A 22,858-nucleotide genomic window follows, 5' to 3' on the forward strand; every position below is an offset into this window, starting at 1 on the left:
TGCCAGCACATTGATTTCCAACTCCAATGATGTCTGCTTGTAGTGATGTGATGCATTCTGGTTTAAGTGTGCATAAATAATCATGGCCAACAGTGTCCAGTAATGTATGGTCCTGCCCTAACAAGGTTAGTGAGGCTGTTTGTGGAAGCACAAAACAAGCATCAAAACCATTACAAGTACCACTGAGGATTAAGAGTGCATTAGATGAACAGACATGGCTTCTGATATGGCTGAATTTATTTTTTAAATTACTGTCTGTCTCTTGAGGTTAACGTTGACGATTAATTAACAACTGGAAAACATCTAATCATCAATTGTCATTGAAGAACAAATGTTGAATTAACAATTAGCCATCATTCAATGAAAGTTAGATTAGTGCAAAATTACAAGATACCTTACTGGTTTACGTTTGATCACATCTACATCAGTGTTTGTTTCCATTCAAAAAGGACATTTCACGATTGTAGTGTGCCATGTTAACATTAACATTCAAAATGGTGAGGTGTGCGTCTTAGTTCCATCTACCGTATTTTCCGCACTATAAAGCGCACCGGATTATAAAGCGGACCTTCAATGAATGGCCCGTTTTAAAACTTTGTCCATATATAAGGCGCACCGGATCATAAGGCGCATAGAATAAATAACTCAACGTTGCTCAAACATGAATGCAATCACAATATAATAACACTCGAAATAGTGAAAACAATAACAATATATCAATAACTAAACGTTGCTCAAACGGTAATATCACACAACACACAAAATAAACATGTACAACTTACTTTAATAAATTAGTCCTCATCCACGAATTCATATTGGTTCATATATAAAGCGCACCGGATTATAAGGCGCACTGTCGGCTTTTGAGAAAATTGGAGGTTTTTAGGTGCGCATTATAGTGCGGAAAATACGGTATGTTATCACCCACACCTATAGACAGAGGTAGGCATTTTACCAAAGTTTGCTGGTCCATCACTAGCATTCGTCAGCAGCCTTGGCTCCAATCCATTATAGTCGAATCTGATAAAGTGAATGAGTGTTGTGGTCAGGATGCCAGCAGATAAATAGTTTTATTTGACTGGTTGCATTATTACATATTAACACCGGGCTATTGTCTTGGAGTTTTGAAAGACGGCACACATGGGGATGGGGTGAAGGAAAAAAAGATGGGAATGTAAGAGAAAATTGAAACCGTAGGGATGAATGACAGATAACGGGATGGTAAAAAACGACACCATCAGTCAGAGAATTAACAGGCCACGCCGAAGCAAAATGGCAAGCAGTCTGTTAAACACAGGCTTTGTCAGCCGCCACTGCCAGAAAGCCACTCTCCTGTTTGTTTGTGTCAAGGCTGATATGCGGCAGACTGAGGGAGGGAAGAGAGGCACAACAAGATGATAATTGGGTCAATAATCAACCTGGCTAAAATGCTTTCAGATTACTCTGTATTATCGATTTACACATGCTTCACTTTGCTTCGTTTTTCTGCTATTTTCTCTCTTTATATATATTTTTTAATTTGAGCTGGTTTTGCCAATTTCTTTCTTTCAATTGTATTTTTTTCCTTTGCAGCGCCATTATGGTCAGGTGACATAGCATCTTGTGTGCATTGTAACTGTCTTGCTTTCTACACAATGACAACAACAATGTTTGTGACCTTTTGAAATCTAGTCATTGTTGTCCCACTTGTTGTTCCACTTTATACACACACACACACACACACACACCATCTTTCCCAGACGGTAAGGCGCTACATTTTGCACAACCTTTGAACCCTGCGGCTTGTAGTCCTGTCCGGTCTATGGATTTTTCGAGATTTTTGAGATGTCTAATACGTTTATACACTCGTCAGGCAAATAGTGCCGCACAACTGAAGACGGACATTACTGGAGAAAGGAAGTTGGGCTCCCCTCACAGTGATATTGAGTATGGGTAGCTTGGAATTTAGATTTCTAGAGGAAACAAAAAGCCTTGTTTAGTTAGTAAATGAATTTTCTGTACTAAAATGTAATGGATTGTTTTCACTATTTATGAAGTAAAAGGTACTCAAAACTAATTTTAATCGTTAGTCTTCAGTTTATAATTCGACATTAGATGTGGTGGGAGCTACACAGACTATAAATTAATCTCCCACTGTTGTACTGTCTCTCTTTGCTCTTCTTCTGATTGAGCTATTTAGCCAGCCATTCCACTCTATTAATAAACTGTGTGTCAGGCTAAATTGATTCACTGAAGTAAATGATTTGATGAGGGGTCAGTCCACAAATCTTCCTGTATTAATGTGAAGCTAATGACAAATGACAACAGGATCAAGAGAAACACCTGACAACCAAGATCCTTCTTCAAGGTTATAAAAGTTGGTTCAATGAAACAAAACTTTTACATTTATTTAACTAAAGCCAGTCTGACATTTAACACCATAAGCGTACATACCTTTGAAGAAAATCAAGATTTGCCATTGTTTAATTAAAGCATATATGCAGTCTTGTTTTGAGAACATTTGCACAAATAAATCAAAGAGCTCCCATTTACTAACTTAAAAAGCAACGGAATAAAGGAATTTAAGGAATAAATAAATAAATAGATTATAAATAAATGAAATAAATAAAAGTTGGATGTTAAATACTTTTCAGTATTAAACAAATAAGGATGAATGCGTTTACTATATGAATTAAACATTAGGCGGCACGGTGACGCACTCATTAGCACGTCTGCCTCACAGTTAGGAGGGTGCGGTGTGGAGTTTGCATGTTCTCCCCGTGCCCGCGTGGGTTTTCTCCGGGCACTCCGGTTTCCTCCCACATCCTAAAAACATGCCTGGTAGGCCGATTTAGCACACCAAATTGCCCCTAGGTGAGAGTGCTAGCGTGGATGGTGTTCGTCTGTGTGCCCTGCGAGTGGCTGGCAACCAGTTGAGGGTTGAGTCTGCCTTTTGCCCGATGCTCTAGCACCCTCCGTGACCCTGAACAGGATAAGCGGTTTTGAAAATAGATGGACGGATGAAATATGTGTGGGGCTCTATCAGAGTATTGCATTTTCTGCGAATCATGTGTGGTCAGTGATGCACAAAGACACAGTTGGATTTCAAAGGGAGGTTAACAGGTGAATGAGAAGAACATAAGAGAGATGGGAAATGGATGAGAAGATCGTATTTCTTTTGCGCACTGGCACTTGGACTGTGTGACCTCAGTCAAGCCTCATGAACACAACCATTCATCTCCTTGATACGAGGAATAGCAGCCACTGAAGCATAAAATCCCTCTGCTGCAAGCATGGCTATGCATGGCAATCAAAGTGGCTCCAGTTAAAGGTTGGCTAATTTAAATTGTTTTGTTTTCACTTTTACTCACTGACTTTAATGTGGCTAATTTATGAATGAGAAATATCAGACCGTGATAGCAAGCACTCTGCCATAGTTAAACCTTCATGCGTGGACAATACGGTGATCGTCATTGGTGTGTTTGCAGAGTGTACATTTATAAAAGTTGCGATTCATGACTGGTGTTCCAAAAACTCCTCGGGATGTTGAACCTCTTTGTATTATGCCGACATTATGGGCCTGATTTACTAAGATTCCAAATAGTCATCGCTAAATTGTGTGGTCTCTTATACAAAAATCACAAATATTGGGAATATCTTTTTGGGAGAAACCCTAAAATGGTGGTACTTCAGTAGTTACTATATTTAAATTGGTATTAATCATCTCCTCCTCTGTGTATTACCCCATTAGCCACTACCTGGCTATTGAATCCAAAAGTTTTATGGCTTATTTGCAGGTCCTTGTCTGGTAAAAAAAAAAAATGGACTGATTCGAGATGAATGTGTTGAAGTTGAATTTGCCGGTTTGTGACGGAGTATCTGAGGAACAACACATGTCGCGACCAGAGTGTGAAGTTTAACACCTGTGATTTCCTGTCTGAAAGCCTTCAGTCTCGTATGTGGACAAGCACAAATTCTGGGTAATCATTTTCTTTGATGGATCCTGTTTGAAAGGGACAGGCAGATAAATCTCTGCTCAATAGACATGCCATTGGTATGCCTACTTAGCATAGGGAATTCAGAGTGTAGGTGGTTGTTGACTATTTGTCAATCATGTCCTAAAAGAACGCCTAAAGCATGTTGAGCCCAACCCAAGTGAGGCAGTACAAATGCCAAAATTGGATGACAAAATACAGTGTGTGAAACACACAACAACATGATAGAAAATCAAGGACATCATAAATATTCGCCTAACCCAGGCACAGTGCAAAAAAATAATACACAACAAAGTCTCTCTGTTTATATCATTAGCTTTTCTATAATGCCAACAGAAAACTGATCAAGTGCTGGTTATTCATCAAGTGTTGGAATAATTAATCAGATTTGTCGTCACGGAATTCATCAAGTAATACTCGGGTAACAGAAATACATAAACAGAAACAGAAGAAATGAAATAGAAATAGAATAGAAACACAATATTTCCTATTCTGGCATCTTGGATGCATACGAAGGCGGGCTCCAAGTGTCCACTTGAGAAATCTGCGATGACTTTATCATACATATTTTGTAACCTTTGGCATTTCGCAGGACTCAAGCAAGTCATTGCCTTGTTCTGCCATTTCAAAGACTTTCAGCCAATTCTGATTTATGTTTTGTGAAATCAAATTTTTTTTTGTCGACAATAACATTTTCAGACTTTTTTCCTCAATTGTCACTCCTTGTTTTGTTTTTTCGCACCTCTTGACGTACTATGGATTTGCTTTAAGAAAGGTTTTATACAAAAACTGGCCTGGCTTTATTGTACAGACCATTTATAAGGTAGTGGACGCACACCAAGTACGTATTCCCACAAGTTCACCACACCATCAAGTGCTGCTTTTGAAACGCTAAGGTTCTTACAAGAAAATTCAGTGCACCTTTTCTTATCTTTTCATTTTAATGCAGTGTTTTACCTTCCCATGCACAGACTGGAAAGAATGATAATTAGACCATGCCATACATGGAATTTATTCCCATATGTCCTTTTTAGTTCAAGTAAATCTCTCTGCTATCACTGCCTGTCTCACAATAATCCAAATAATCAGCCAGCATAATGTGAACAAGTTGTTTACTAGCTCTTGACATCGCTAAATTAGATGGCATGTGTGAGCCTAAATTGGAGTTTTATACAACAGGTTGGCTGGTCAGCAGGGGGATCTCTGCTGCTCAAAGACACTGATTTATTGGACAATTTCACAGCAGTGTCTGCAGTAATGGGACAGGATAAATGGCTGACCCCTCAGTGACTGAGCTACCTCCAGGGGAAGTGCCACACTCTGTGAATTCGTGTGTTTGTGTATGTCAATTCTTTTTGCAAGTGTGTCTCTGTGCTATATCTATTCCTTTTCATAGAGTGGGACTTCAGGGTGTTCCCCCTCAGGTTGTTGTGATGTTTTTTGTTCCTCCATTTCTCCATCTGTATACTTCATATAACCTCCCCCAATGCACATGAAAAATATATCTTCCCTTCACCATTCTTCCTCCATTCTATTATAACTAATTTACTCTCTGGCCGTACCATCCTTTAGTGCTGTCTCTATCACCTTGCCCTCAGATGAAAATTCCATTTGTGGCTGCCCATCCTTTTCCCAACACAGTGATACTCTTTTTCACATCTATTGGTATATTTCGCATTCATAACATCTTCCCTGGTCATTTCTGCCTGTGTATGGCTTTTGCCTGGGACATTTCCCATCACCCTAACCCCCAAAAATAAAGTTATAAAACAACAACAAATCTCATACAATATGTTTTTGCGCACCGCACAGCGTCACCGCTTCAAAAAATCCTGTCAGTTATTTTGTTGGGAGGTTTACCACCAAATCTTTCTGCTCTGACTGCCTGACAATAAGGTTTTGCACGGTTTTATGTATCATGCATTTTAATACCTTTAACACATGGTCTGTATGTGTAGTCTGGGATATTTGAATGGTATTTCCAGATGTTTTACATTTTGTTACTGGCTTGAATTAGACATTAGATTTGAGCAACTCAGCTTTTTTCCCCGCAATATTAAAATGTCTGAGATTCACATTACACCTGTCAAATATTTTCACAGCACAAACTGAGTACAAAAACGTATTTTTATTTTCCAAATCCATCTATGGATAGAGCACACCAAAGTTGATCTGACAACTGTATAACACAAGCAAACACATGCACACTTGAAATTATGTATTTGGGGGAGTCTGATCCAAAACATTCACCACACATTTCCTGGAAGAAACAGAGAAGCCAAGAAGTAATCAACAGACAGTGCATACCTATTTCTCTCTTGAGACAGACACTAGAGACATTTCCAATTTACTCCATAACATTGGTACCAGAGGTTCAGGTTTCCACCCACCACATGGCTGCTGTAGGAATAGATTTTGGGGCTGGTGCTGCTGCTGTGCTGGTCAAGCACTGGATGCTACAGAGTCAGTGAAAGATCTACTCCCCTGAGATGAGCAAAGCGTGCAGTTAGATAGATTAAGGAGGACTAGAGGGTGCAGCTAAAAGAAAGTGGATCCATTGTTTCCTTTTTAGATTTTTGCACATGCCTTTCTTCAGCACCCATGCCCTCTCTCATTTTATTCCAGTTAAGAGTGCACTTTGTAACCCACAAGATGTTTAAGCATGAGATAACCAGCATTACATCAAAGCCAAATAGGAATGAGTTATAAAATTGATTATTTGTTTCCTTTGAATCAGCTTAAATGGCCCAAGCGTCATGCTATAACAGTGTCACTTGAGAAGATTTATAACTGATGCAAAACTCACCCAACTGTTCTTTGGGTGCGATCCATTGTGTTGTTTAAATGGAGCTGAGTCATATTATGTTCATGAATGAGGCCACTTTGTTGATTTAGTCATCTCATCTTTTTGACATCTATGACTCTGTGGCCAAATGAATGAGTGTTTCAAGTGTGACATCACACATTTTGAAACTCATTTCTCAAACAGCATCATAGCACTGATGAGAACAAATGACTTTGATAAAACTGTGTAAGGCCACAACTTGCATGGGATAGTCTTCTCATTTACTTCAATATCTGTTACGAAAGAAAGCTATAATCCTCAATGTCAAATCTTAACCACCTTAAACCCACAGAGCACGAAAAGGGATAAACTTGCGGTGGTTTTTGCAGGATTTGGATGTGTGCGATGTGTTATGAGGACCTTCAAGTATCCGTACAAAGGATTTTCAGAACTAGCAGCCTATTGTTATTAACTAGTGCCTAACCTTAACTGGCCACTTTGCTTACAGGAGCACAAATCACTCTGTTTTGCACGGTATATTATTTCATCACGGCTAACTGTGCATGAGTATGTTTTCATTATTAATCAGTATTCAGATGCAGCATCAGACGTGTTACAATCTAAATGTGTTTTTACGTTGTTTACAAGCAAACTGTCCTGCTTCTCCAAACTGTTACAGCAGGATTGCCTAACCATTCGCGGGCGTGACACTGAAAGGCAAATCTTGAGTAGCATGTAAAAGTGCAAGAGGATCCCTATCATAGCTGTGTGTACCATTTTAAAATGCTGCTGCAGAATATCTTTCTTTGCCAATGCCATACTAGTTGTTGCATTGCAGATGAAACAAAGATGTTATGACTGAGAATAAAGAATAAATAACTACCAGTTGTCCACAATGGTTGGGCCCTTCTGAGTAGCTATTTGGAGGAGAGCAGAGATTTTAGTAAAATGGATGCTAGGTACTTTTATCTTGCTACTTATAATTCCTAGATTGTCACTTTATCATGATTCATTGTGATGCTGTTACGCAATAAGGCGAAGTGGTGTGGATTGAACTGAGTGCGAATGTTTTTTTGGTACATATTTGACTCCACGTTGTTACTTCTGCTCATTGGTCACGTGTCAACATTGTTTGGACATAAAGCTGTGTATTTGTCCTCATAAAGCATGAGATATTCCCAGTAACATCCACCAGAGAATCAATCAGACTGATTTTCAAAGCTAAGAAAATATCACTCAACCATGTTTTAAATACTTCCCCTGTGCATGTTCTTCTCATCTTGTATTCCCTCATCTCCCTCCCTCTTCTTCTTCTAACACTGGCACATAGACAGCCAAAACGAATCACTTTTATTCATGCTGGCCGGCAGAACGTATTCAATTCTTTTAGGAAGGTGCGGGAGTCACAGTCTAAACAGCATTATGCTTCCGACACACTTCAATCTATTAGACTTCACCTAAAAGAGAAAATACTACTGCTAATGGGATCTATTGAGAATATAAACATGCAAACAATTGCAATATATACATATACTGTCGGGTTGCAGGATTTTTCCCTTTGATACACAGGCCATGACAAAAAGGAAAAAGGTCAAAGTGTAGCAATGACCTTGTGTTCTAGTCAGTAAAGTGGAACTTACTGTTTGCTGTCAGTTACAGAATGTGATTTTATGCAAATGGAAATCTATGAAAACTGCATCCAACAATTTAAGATGTTTATGTCTTTAACAACTCTACAAACAGATTCTATAGCCTACCTTAACTGTGTAAATATAGCATATACCTTTTTATTTTATTTTTTTATATTACAGACAGATCCAATAGTGCTGACAAGGGACTCTGAAGTGCAGGAAAATTTCACTTCTCCCACTGCTTCTCGCTAACCCATTGTCATTTTTTTCTGCCAGACACACCCTCCTTCCATTTTTCTGACAGATTGGACCTCTCTCTACTTTCACTTGATAAATTAGACGAATTGCAGCAGTTCCTGAGCAATAAATTTATTATTATTCACTGAAGTCAATAAATTGCAGCCATGAAAGTGCCATACCAGGACTGAAAACAGCCACCTCTATACCTGTACACTATCGCCATGCACACACACACACACAAATCAGACTAAGCTATTAATTGTACATGTGTTTAGTTGTGACTTTCAACGTGGGCTGCATTCTCATGAGCGTACAGTGGCTATTTGTGTCATTGGATGACTGAAAAGGTCTGATGTGCACGACCCAAAGCCATTCCTATACTGATTTGCAATCAACCTCTTCTTACAACCACAAATTAATAGGGCCAGCCTGTATTTGGTGGCAAAGGCACTAGGCTGAAGTGTAATCCTACCGTGCTAATGGAAGTGGATTTCTTCTACGTGAACAAAATAAATAATATACCCAAGAGCAGGCAATGTAGAAAATGTGCAACAAAACTTGGTTAGAATTAAAGTGCAAAGTTGTTAGAATTGTTTTGTAGATTAAAGCACATAATGAATGATAATATGAAGAATTGACATTTTGTTTTATAGTATATACTATGCTGTTTTAGTGAGCTGTAATGTGGGTAGATGATGGTGGCAGTGGCTATGTGAATTGTGAATGCAGGGTCCTGCTGTACATATCCTGCTGAGCAATTACTAATCAAAATAGGCGTGTATAAGCCGAGTTATGTTTTGAAAGGCAACGACCTATGACCAGCACATGAGTGAAAAAAATTTAGAGGCATTGTACTGTAATCAGACCAGTACCCAGACCTCAATCTTTGGGGGGCACATGAAATGCATTGGTGCTCCCAATGACTTATTATAAACAGAATTATTATAATTTATCAATATATACAAATAAATTATTGGTAATAAATATTATTATTACCCTGCAAACAAATTCATGTGAAATCAAACAGTGCCATGGTTCGGTCCTGAAGCATCTCTTAATACGTTGAGAATGAGTAGAATTGTTGTCAATTTTCCAATGCTCACTTGAACATGTTGACCCTATGGAATAAATAAAATAAAATAAAGATTTTATTGTTAAAGGTACTCGAACACCTCTTAGCTCACACCTGACAGCTGACACGGACATGTTGCCTCAGTAGCAAGCATGCCGTAAGTAAGGTCATTTAGGCTGGGTTGAATATGTGCAAATGACAATATTCTGGGGGAAAACTCCCTATGCAAATATTAATTAGAGAATAAACACACATTATTTTCTTTAGCAAATTTAAATTTTAGGAAGGACATTTACGTGCACCTGTTATGTTAAAATGTTGATATGCATCAAGATATACGGTGTCTTGGTCCCACCACTCAAGGAGTACTATATAGATAAAGCAGGCATGCTGCCTGATGGCTGGTGAACTTCACAAATGAATATGAATTACCCAAACACCAGCTTGCTTTTTGGAACACAACACTACTCTTGTTTCTTTACCGTTATATGATTTCTGGTATTGTGTTTAAAAATCAATGTATGCTCTTTCAGTACTTTCAGTGCTTCTAAATGCCATTAACAGTTGTTTTTCTAAATCCGTGTAGGTGTTTTTTCCTTCTTTGTGCGAAGCACATTGAATGCCTTGTGTATGAAATGTGCTAAATAAATAAAACTACCTTTCCTTGCCTAATGAACTTGTCCTTTGCCTGTGCATGTCTCGCTTGTTTCTCCTGGAAAGCCACTCCTTAAATCAAGGCACATGGAAACACCCCAGGACTTTGCCCAAAGGTACCCGTTGGGCTCTCAGGCATGGATAGCAAACAATGTTCTCTTGCCTGATAAGATTGAACTCTGGCATGAGTGACGAATGTCATGTTTGGAGAAAAACAAGCACGTGACGTCACTTGGTCAACACCATCCTACACAGTGGAGCAACATGCTCAAGACAGCTCAGGACCTTGGACTGGGGAAACCATTCAACTTTCAGTGGGACAACTTAAGTACACAGCCAAGATGTCAAAGGAGTGGCTTCAGGATAAATCTGTGCACATCCTTGAGTGACTCAGCCAGTGTGCAGGCTTGAATCCAATAGAATTTCTGCAGAGATTTGAAAATGTCTGCACTCCGATGTTCCCCGAGCAACCTGATGGAGCTTGAGAGGTGCTACCAAAAGGAATGGGTAAAACTGACTAAATATTCCTGTGCCAAGCTAGCAGCTGTAATTCATCCCAAAGTCTGTGAATATTTTGTGTACATTTCTTAGTTGTTGTAGACTATAATAAAATGTGGAAACATGGTATGAAATTAGGAATTGAATACCTTCAAATGTGTTTCCAAACCTTTACTGATCCACATTATTTTAGCAAATATTCACTGCAAACAAAAAAAAAAAGGATAAATACTGAAATAATGATCTTGTCTCAATCTACTGTCAAATTTACCTTTTCAGTGGGAAATTGGACTAGTTAGATTTAAACAAAGCTGATAAACAAAGACATGACGTGCCCTGAATGGCAAGCTGGTTACATAGATTAATTATTTGTTATAAATTGCTGGCAAAGCTTGATGAATAAACAGAATTAATGAATTTGCAAAAGGAATTTTTCCCTACTTTTTTTGTTTTGCTCTTTAATCAGCTACCGTTTTTCTCCCAATGTTCCCATGACCGACTTTAGCGAACACAAGCTCCCGGAAAAACAGTCGATCTATTTTTATATGGCTATGTCTCTCTTGTGGAGGTGCGCAGTTTATCTCTGCCATGACTGTTGTTGGAGCACATTTATTTGGCGACCGAGTGCAGAGCTCTTTAGTACACAAGTTGTGCCCGTTGACCCAACTCTGTGTGTGTGTGTGTGTGTGTGTGTGTGTGTGTGTGTGTGTGTGTGTGTGTGTGTGTGTGTGTGTGTGTGTGTGTGTGTGTGTGTGTGTGTGTGTGTGTGTATGTGTGTGAGGGCAAAATAGAGACTTTGTGTGAAAGACACATGAGTGATTTGGGATGTGTTATTCCTGAGAGAACTTGCGCTTATCTGGAAAAGCACATGGCCTTTTTGTATCCTCACTCACAGCCAAAACAGACATAACCGGAAAAAGGGATTGATAAATTGTAACCACAAGGATAAAATGGATTTTATGGTGATTATTTTGATGAACTTTTCATCGCTTTCAACGTTATGGAATGTTTGTGTGATGTCAGCACAGTCAGCTTCAATGATGGTGTATTTGTTATTAATAGCAGGTGATTTTAAGTCAATTCCAGCGTATTTAGGTTAGAGGCAGGGTCACTGTCAGTGCTCCTCAAGACAAACCGCCTGTGTAGAGTCACATTTACAGGTGTTTTTTTGGAATGCAGAAGAAAGTTGGAGAAACCTCACTCAACCACATGTACATGTTCCGGTGTGGAGGACAGCCAGAGCGAAGATTCGAACTCAGAATTTCCAAAAAGTATGTCTGACGTGGTAAGCAAAAGGGAATGTTATGACTAAGACCTGCTAGCCTAAAATGGACATAAACGCGTGAAGAATGGAAGTTGTTTATTTCATTTATGCAAATGATCCGCAGTCATTTGGATCACATAATTACCTCAGTTGAAAAAAGGATTGGAATTGTGGCAGCCATTTACATTATTTTTTCCTTCGATGTAGAATATTTTGATTTGAGATCAAATGTTGATTAACAGAATTCAGCTGACACACAAGTTAGAGACTATTGGTGATGAAAAAGATGTCTCATTCTGACTGAAGCATTACATAACAGACTTCAACACACAAGACTTGGAGAGAAAATAAAGGATAAGCTTTTAAAATAAATAAGAAATAATCATAGCACAGCAAAGTAGCATTAAGGCTGATAAAAAGAATAGAAATTGGGTTGGAAACCACTTTGTGGACTTCTAAAATTCATGACCGCACACTGAGTTCCAACTGCAGCTCCCATCTAAGAAAAAAATCAAAAGCAAAGTAAGGCAATTATGAGCTAGCAAGAAAGCAGCAAAAAAATGTGTTTGACGCTTTTTCAAAAGCTGATCCTTCCTTATCCGTGCCTTTCACGTCGTCTGATGATTCAATATATTGACGACTTGTGCATCACACATGCATTCACCAGATTTAAGCACAAATGTGTGCCTATGCAGACCAACCAACCTGCACACTACCCCACCAAACTATGAACTTCACCTACGATAACGATCCATCCATTATCTGAACCACTTATCTTACTCATGATGTTATCCCTCTGTCTTTCCTCTTTTTGTCTCATAAAAAGACTGTGCAACGGGCGATTCAGTTCATCCAAAAAATAATCATTAAAATTGGAGCACAATTGTTAGTCATACAAATCACAGTTGCTCTTTTCATCAAAGATGTTTTTCCCTCCTCTGTTTCTCTTTCCACTTTATTGTAGAACAACATGTCCCCACCTATTGCTTCTGGACTCCCTAATCCATCCTTGCTTTTCTCCTTTCTTCTACTCATTTTTTCCCTGCCTCATCAATCAGGACCAATTCATTCATTGTCCTCCGTTCACTCCCTGCTAGCTTTCTATGTTCTCTGGGACTTTTGTCTTTTCATTAGAGGAGAGGATATGAGTTGGGGGTGATTCCTTGATTGCTCCAGTGTATGAGAGGTCTATAAATCTATCATCAGATGTCTCGTTAAACACACACACACACACACACATGCACACGCACAAGCACACACACAAGCACACACACAAGCACACACACAAGCACACACACACGTGGGAAGCATTTAAGATGGCCATCAGAGGTAACCACTCACAAAGAGAGAAAAGCACAAGAGTTGATAAGAGTAAAAAGTTCAAGTGTCTTTGAATGATCTAATGACAGGAGAGTGTTAGTTCAACCTGTCAAAACAGGAAAGGTGGATCAGCTTTCATAGCAAAGGTGAGGCAGCACGATGGGTCACTCTGATGGGCCGATTACAAGAGATCGCTTTTAAATGAAGCGTAAAGCCTTTAAGAACAGGTTTGAAAGTGGTGTTTTTTTAAACCCTGGTGTTATTCTCTACTTCTATAATACGGCAAGGTACACCTTTTCAGAAACTTGTGCACACATTCATGGGGTCATGAATGTCTTAACAAAAGCCTGTTGTGTATTTGTGTCACTAGATAAGATGATATTGACACCACTTCGCCATCAAGGTTACTGTAATTAGTTCTATAAGAGTAACAAAGAGGAGAGTAATAAATAAGAGGCAGAGCAATAAGAAAAAGTGTTGAGCAAGAAATAACTGAATAACAATAATAATAAATACACAAAAATAATAATTGTTATTTAATTATAAAATAAAATTAATCAGGCTGTGGAAATAATATTAGATTTCCAGATTAGTCATCTGACCAACGCTGGCTGAAGACCAGAAATACAGATCCAACGAGATGGATTGCAGTGGATAAATGAAAATTGAATTAATTAATTAAACCAACTTTCAAACAGTCGATCAGAGTGGCAGCAATGTTTGTGTGAATTTTAAGTCTGATTAATTGATTTAATGCAATCAATGTTAGATTTTTTTTCCCCCTAATATATGCAGACCTATTGATTGTTCCACCTGTAAATCAATTGAGATTAAAATGCGAATGTTCCAAGGGCTTGTTTTTCATTTTGATGTCCTTCCTCAGGTGGCTGTAGATGGTGTAAGAAGTCAACAGTCGGAGGAGTTTATGTTGTGCTAGTGAGAAGAGTGAGCAATACACCTCAAATGATTTATTTTTCTAATCCGACTTGATGGAAGCAAAATTATATGAATCATCACACCACTGGCTCTAACATCAGTAATCCTGACCTCATTTGAATTTTGTTGTCGTCGATGTCAATTAAATTATGTTGTTTACGCACTCTACATTTCCTTTATAAATTGGTGAGTGAAAATACACAATTATGACTTTTTCAACCTCATTCCTTTCAACCCTATAAATAACTGATCATGACCCTTCATTATAAATGAAGGTACAAACGAACAGTCCAGTGAAACCTATTGCACAGGCCATTATTTCAATTTCATTCATCAGTTCTTCTTCTTAACCAAAAGTGAAACCTGATTTAACTATTACGTACATTCCTGTTAAGTATGACATGAGTATTGTTTGCAAACCCATCCACTGACAAAACAAGGTTGTGTAAGCAAACAATATAGCAGTTGGCTCCAAATAAAAAATCCCAGCCTTAATCTGTATCCTTCCATTCACGCATTGTAAATAAATGGTGTATTAGCCCTGGAAGGCAAATCCTGGCCTGACCCTGTACTCCCAACTACTGTTGGCATCTTGAACAGGTACAGCACCTGGGTTAAAATCTTAAATATAGCCAATTTAAATTCACGAGTAAGGGTCTTGTGAATATTGTAAAATAGAAATGCATCTTGAATTGCTAAACCTAAACCTGCAGTCTTGCAAATTAGCTTGTGCAAATGTGCAAAGTAAACTGGATTATAATGCAAAAAAGTAAATCAATACAATAAATGAAAACTTTCACCGACAGGAATTGCCCGTGTTTGTGTAAGTACATGTGCGTATTCAAACAGTAGTCATTCATTCATTGTCTATTGCTGCGTAATCTGTAATCTGCGATTGGCTGGTGACCAGTTCGGGGTGTCCCCCACCTACCACCCAAAGATTGCCGGGATAGACTCCTTGTGAGGATAAGAGGTATTAGTGAATGAATGAATGAGTAAAAAGAGTGCAACTACACCACTTTGGGTGTTACAATTTGTTTTGTTTACCCATCAGATATGTTAGTTTAACATACTTTTCTTAAATGGGAGGCGGTTTTAAAAAGCAGGTACGAAATTGAGCACTCTGTTGTGTTTTTTTTTTCCACCCATGTGAGTATTGTTATTGCAGTCAGTGACGCAGTGTAGCGTAAAACCACTGCTTCAAACTACACTTAATCACACACTGCAGCACAGAGTAAATATCTAATCACACTCACAGGACTCCATGAATGCTGATGCACACACAAATAAGTTTATCACACACGCACACGCACACACAAAAGCACGCACGCACACTTACAACTACAATACACAAACACACATACACTAGATACCAGTCTCGCACATCTGGAAAGGAAATTCCATCTTTTTCCACTTTGGGCAATGGTCGGAAACACTCACACACAGTACACACACACAAATCAGTGTTTGTGATCTATCTCAATGCCACGCCTCAACAAATTCAATCAGAAGGGAGCTTGAGCTTTTTGTATGGCTTTTTTTCATTTTTCTTTACCCTCCTGTTGTCGTACCCCGTCTCGAGGTATTTACACACATGCACACAGACACGACACATGCACGCACGCACACGCACACATCCAGACTTTCTGATTATCACTGACTACAGGAAAACTTACACATCTACGTTGACATTGTTTAGTGCACAAAAACTAATAAATAATTCTTAGTAACACTGATTATATATCTGAGAATAGAACTGACATTTGAGCAGCATCACCTTAAAACCACAGATAAACTTATCTGGATAGTAATCAAACTTCACTCAACTGTCTTTCTCCTTCCACTATTCCTGTCCCATTTTGATTGTCTTTATAGTTTCTACAACAAATACACACAGGTGAGAACCTCCAGGCAAAAAGTATGCAGGTGCTGTCCTGAATCGTGCTAGCGGATTGCCTAATTAAAAAAGAAAATCCCATTTACGCTTAAACTTTCTTTATCCCGAGTGTGGTTTGTTATTCCCGATTCAATACCAACCTCTAAAACCTCACCTGGGGCAGCAGATATTGCCAAGTGTCTGAGTGGAAGTCTAAATCCATCTGTTTGCACTGAAAGCTCAACCCACTGCTGTCAGCCGGCACAGAGCGGCATTGCACAGGCAAGTTAAGCAGATGTTTGCTCGGAATGAGGATGTCGTCTCTTATTTCCTCCTCTCCCTCTGCTCCTCATTCCAGATCACACGGTTACAATCCTTGCTTTTTTTGTCCTCTCTGTGTGGTTTGTCCTCGTCTTTGTACTACTCTGGAACATAAACTTTCTCTGCATATGCTATGCTATAGAACAAACAAAACTTCTAGTGTATAATAAATAAATAAATAAATAAATACGACTTATTTCAAAACTGTAATTGTCAATCCGTAACTTTGTCAGTTATTTTTTGTGCATTTCAGACCAATTACAGTTTACATCTCCCATTAATTTAACATTTACGCACCTTCACGCAACACTAAAGTGTGAGCGTTCCCTGTCAATTCTGGTCTTGCACGTATCTCTCAATACGATCGAAACAGTTTTACTCTGAGGCGCATCAGAGTTTGTAGTAAGGAAGGTGAAACATTAGTTTGGGTACAGTTACGCTCCATGAGTTTCAGACATGGGCCTGACCTGAGCAACCGCTAAATAATGTCAGGAGGACAACTGAAGTAAGCCTTAATAGGTCTAACTGGCCTGAGCTTTGGGAGACACGTGATGATATACAGTGATGTGTTTAGGAAAACACTGCTCCCTGCTCATCATGAAATATATACCACAAAGCGGTCTTGGTGGAATAGTAGCTCACAAATGAGATTAAGCTCTCACCGTTATTGCCGCATCATTAGTCTAAGGGTGTATTCAGACCTGACTGTTTGGTCTGGACCAAAGAAGTGGACTGAAGGACTTTTCTGGTCTGAATAGACACTCAAAGATGCACTTGTTCTTTTTTTTTTCTCTTGCTCCTCATCACCTTCCCCCCTAAAATGAGCAAAAGTCACAGCTTTATTTGACAATTATGAAAGCCAAAAGTTTTCCAGTGTGATTTTTGTCTAAATCAGTGGCAAAAGTCTCTTGAGTTGACTTCCTGGTAGGCAGCTATGTCAGCGCTTCATGGCACTTTGCGAATACCAAGAACGAGGCGCAAACGTGAAGAAAAGTGAGTGATAACCACATTTTGAAAACATTTTGTAAGGAAGGCCGAGTACTGATGAGAATCAAATCACAGCTACAGGAAGCATCATGCGGGCCTGGACTTTTATGATGATACTAAAACTTTAAATGTACTTTACAGCGCTTTAACGCTGGTGAATTTCTCTCTCACTGTCAACGGGTGTACGTTTAACATTGACATACTGCTCGGACTGAACCGTTTTAGAGCATGTTTATGTTGGACGAGCGAATTGTATTGGTTTGCGCTTAGAGGACGTATCTGGAAACATGGATATTTAGCTGCTCTACCTTTACTACCTCTTGTAGTCATTGTTGGTCTCACCAAATAGCTTTGAAATCAAAGTACATTAAACACTATTTGATATAATGACTATTCAAGTTGAATCGTCAGCAGATATTCAGCGTTGTTTAATTCCATTCTTGATGGGTCGACAGGCATTCCAGAGATCTAACTATTTGAATATGAGAAAGGACCTGTAATGTAAAAGTAAAAGTGACTCATCAAAGTAAAATATACTAATAGTGCAGCAAATTATACCTAGTGTTACAATGGTCACAAACACGAGCGCAAGTGTTTTGGCAACGGGAGACATTTTGAAACCTCATTTGCACTCTATTGCGGAAAATGATTTAGTAAAAAAAAGTTCAATTTTGAAAAAGAGTAAAATCTTTGACCTGCTCAAACATATATACCCTAAGAGAACCTATATATGTGTTATCTATACAACTTAAAAAGTTTTATGTGATACCCCACATGCCAAAAACAATTTCAATAATACACTTGTTGCCAAAGATCCCTATTGTTCTTGAATGTGCCGCTGTGCGTTGGTTGTAAAATTAACATTGTGGGTGCACAACTTCCCCCATTTCCTCTGCATGGCTAACCTGAGCATTCTACTCACAGCGTAGTGAACTAATTAGAGCTGTAAACACACAGAAAAATAAACCCTCATAACAATTTGCTTTGTTAATTTCACAGACACAATCGTCCATTTTTATGCCGTCAGCTCAACAATTCTGTTGGAAGGCTCACGCTCAACTTGGCTGTGTGGGGACAAGCAATCTGTTTGTTCTCTGTGCCACAAAGAGATGACCACACTTCTCTTTGCAAAGAAAGTGGTTGCAGGAGAAGGGAGAGTGGATGCAATTTAATCTTCATGACGGAATATATGTGATTACATCTGTGGCAGGGTGGGGGCAGCAGGAGGTGACAGCCAGTGAAATAAGAGGTGGGATGATAATGACTTGCAGCAGGACTGAAGCAGAGCAGAGATGAGATCCGCTTTTGTTCTTCATTTGGGTCACCGCTCTGATTGCTGAACACCAAATGAGTCCTGGAGGCTTTTTTTTCCCCTCGAAACATGGTTGAAGCAGACTGGGGCACATTAAACACAACGCCATAGATGAGGTTTGTGGAGCCCTCACCTAATAATAATTAAATAATTTAAAGCAAGGGGAGTTTAACTTATCCAGCAACAGCAAACATGTCGCAGTGACAACAATAATACCAAACAGAATGAAATATGTTTGAAAAACGTCAGGCGTGTGGTGTGCCAGAAAAAAAAAGTGTCTGGAAATAAGTGCAAAACATATGTGAGATAAAAATTAGTGGTGAGTACGGTCTAAACCAAATCTGTAATCAATTAACTCAGCACAAAACACAAAACAGTCTACCTTAAACCAGTTCATCTCCATAGCTCTCTCTAAAACCATCTTGAATGCACAATTCCTTTCTCTACCGGACGCCAGCATCAATAATCATCTACTATAAATCTCAGTAATATTTTAAAATACTCGAACCTCAAATTTGGGAAAGATTATATGAAATTGAGAATTAGACATTTATATAGGAGCTATATTGTGCATATTTTTCACAATGATCTAGAATAAGAACATATGTCACACACCCCAATTATAGTCTTGCTGAAATGAGAAAGCTTCTACTTGTGAGAGCAGATTCAAGACTGTGAAAACAAAAAAAAAATATTGTGGAAGCTGCACTTCATATACTGCATTGTGTATGTGACATGGCGGACATGTCACCAAACCAAACAGTGTTACCAAATTTTGACGTCACAAGTTAGAGACGGACAGATGACAAAATATTGTATAATTTCCTTCTTGATCCAACTATTTGTAAACGAGCAGTTTATGGGCCCTGTTTTCTAGCTCAGCGCAAGAGAATTCAAGCGTAATGTGCAGTCTGTGCACATGGGTGGAGTTAATTTCTTTTGATATTTTTGTCGACAGACACATATAGAAATGGGCGTTTGCATAAAAGTCAATTAATGTTGAAAGTCCCCTAGAAATGAAAATTCAAAACAATCTCTATTATTGGACAAGTCATTTGGAGAAAATGAAATTAGAATTTGAAATGTATTAGTGGTCTTTGTCTTTGAAGGTTCCACTGTATTCAATTGAGGACTGTGGTGGGCTATGAAGCAAAGGGATTACAGAGAGTAGTAAATAAATGTTGGATCATTTAGAGCTGGCAAGGCCTGCTACACTTTATGGAGACTCATTTGTTGAGGTGTTTGCACAAAGTCCCCCAAATCAATGCAGCAATGATTCATCGGTTCTTAAAATGTATGCGTCGCAACGTGCATAAAATGCAACTGAGAGGAAAAGAGTTGTCCAAATGGTTGCACAAAATCCAGAAGACTTTTTAATGGACTTGTATTACAAAGAGAGAAAGGAGAATTGTTTCAGGATGACCGAGTGAATACAGCCTACAGGGTATGGGTTGCACCTTGCACCATGTCAGTGACAACGTGTAGATTTTTTTTGCCATCTAGTGATGAACTAATAGAATGCGACAAGTTTGAAGCACATGCATTTTGAAGCACACGTATGATGACAGAGAGCACTTTTCGCTATCCTACCACCATTTTTTTCAGCTGAGGTGCAAGCCAAATGTCATCTCAAATGACTTCTAGCACGTCCTCAAGTGACAAAGTAAGTGCATTGCATTTGTTACCATGCTGTAGTCATTGATCAGTGTCCTATACGGTGAGCGCGGCCCATGCAACATAATTAGCAATGACTAGAACTACAATTGTATAAGAAAAATATATATACGTTTACCGTAATTTCCGGATTATAAGGCGCACCGGACTACAAGGCGTAGCTTCAATGAATGGCCCATTTTAAAACTTTGTCCTTATATAAGGCGCACTGGACTATAAGGTGCACCATTAATGCATCATGTCAGATTTTTAATCCAAATCAAATCATTCTCCATTTTATCTTTTTTATTTCAACTTCAGATGCAACAAATTACTTTATAATCACAAAATAATGATCCATAGTCTTTTTGATTTATGATTCATAGTCTTCAGCGGGCCACTTATGATTTATTTCATGACATAAAGCTTTGGGCCAGTTTAAATTTAGGAATTTGGTCCATATATAAGACGCACCGGACTATAAAGCGCACTGTCGGCTTTTGAGAACATTTTAGGTTTTTAGGTGGGCCTTATAGTCCGGAAAATACGGTAAATGCGATAGAACATTTCTTTGCATGCTCTTGAAATTAAAAGTGGGCTTCTAAAATGATTTAAGGAAAATCAAAACATTCTACACATTTTACCTATAATCTCAATTACAACACGCATACATACCCGCACACACATACCCACGCATACACACAAACACATCCAGCAGTTTATTCCAGACCAGTTATTTTGTCACTAAAGCACAAGTGGTAGACACACAGTGTCCTGTGACTGACTGTGATGGATTTGGTGGCGTCTACTATCTATCAGTTCTATATGATGTAATTTCTTCCTCACATCTCCATCTCCCTATAGAAGACACAAATGCGATTGTGCCGCATGGTGAAACAGGGGAAACCAAAACGCAATGTTCTTCATCCAGGGTGTCGCTATGTTTATGAAGATCCTACCACCCTACCTGAGCACAGAAATGATTGATTTTCGTAGTACAGTGCAGTCCTCAAATGAGACAGAATAAGAAATAAGGAATAGTCGTCCACCTGTGGCTCAGCAAGCACAATCAGCATAAATATTCAAACACACCACGGGAGGCTCGGTGTGGTGCCTGGCGAGACGCCTCGCACACGCTGCTGATCCTCTACAGATGGATTACATTACATGCAGCTTGTCATTCCATATATGGATTCCCCCCCCAATGCATTTTCATAGATACCAATGCTAATTAACGTCAAAAATTATACTGCAGAGAGAAAATTGGTTTATTGACATGCTCGATTGGCCTTGAAAAAAAATCAGGTTGATGAACATGTGATAAAAGACTGCTGCCTTTATGTTACATACCTTCGTTTTAAAAAATGCACTATGGAGTCTGCCATGTCTTCCATCTAGCCACTGTTCAATGTATATATACAACCTGTGACATTACAGCAATAAATTATGTTTACGATATTTCATGGGAAACGTTTATATGCTGGTATGATTGGAAAAGACAACAAATCGAAGAGTTTGGATGCATCTTCAGTATGATGCAGCACAGTTCAACATCATTTTAAGAGACAAGCATAATCATAGTGTTAAATGAATACCTCTGACAGTGTGGTTTAAAACTGAACATTGCTACTATTAGGAAGGCAGAATATTTGATTCAGCACGTGCACTGCACACCCTTATATTGTAAAAGTGGTCAAATTACAGTGGCTAGTGGATGTATGATATATATGGAATAGAATATGAACACACTCTCACACAAACAGATCTGTTATGAAGTACTGAGCGAACTTTCAAAGTTTCTGAATATAAGAGAAGTCATTATTGCAGGTTAGTGACGAAAATGGCATAGGGTAAAAAAAGTCAAGGACAGGCTCATGGCAGGTTATTTTCTCACAAAGCAGCATGATTAAGAGTGGAAAATGGTGACTAACGAAATGCAACCTTGAATTCCGACTTGATGACCAATGCTAAATAACAACTATGATGATTATACCCGCAGCAGAGCAAAGAGGTGAAAAGTCTGCAGCAGGGGTCACCAACGTGGTGAGGACGAAATGAGTAGCTCATGAGGCTGTTTTAAAAATAGCTCAACAATGATAGAACTTTGTGATTTCCTAGGAGTGGTTCAGAAGTGATAATGAGCCAGATAATAATTTAAAAATGTGAACAGTAGCAGAGATTTATGAAAACACGTTTGCATGTATTTTTCTGTTCCCTAATTATTGTGAGAATCAACATAGCTGCTAAACAAAGAAGAATAACGTGAACAATAACAAATACAATTACATCAAGTCAAATTTAAATAACCCCTAATCACAAAATGTCTTGAACAGAA

The 22,858-nt window shown here is 38.7% G+C and overlaps 1 protein-coding gene across 1 annotated transcript in view; it reads right to left on the reverse strand.

The window, feature by feature from the left end:
• LOC133156077 (endothelin-converting enzyme-like 1) overlaps nucleotides 1-16,546 on the reverse strand; it is a 72,439-nt gene extending 55,893 nt beyond the window's left edge. Inside the window, exon 1 of the mRNA XM_061281839.1 lies at nucleotides 16,426-16,546. The gene's annotated coding sequence lies outside the window, so the exon portion shown is untranslated. The remainder of the gene's footprint in view (nucleotides 1-16,425) is intronic.
• Nucleotides 16,547-22,858: the final 6,312 nt, after the last annotated feature.

Source organism: Syngnathus typhle, linkage group LG6, assembly GCF_033458585.1.
Source record: "Syngnathus typhle isolate RoL2023-S1 ecotype Sweden linkage group LG6, RoL_Styp_1.0, whole genome shotgun sequence".
Taxonomy (NCBI): domain Eukaryota; kingdom Metazoa; phylum Chordata; class Actinopteri; order Syngnathiformes; family Syngnathidae; genus Syngnathus; species Syngnathus typhle.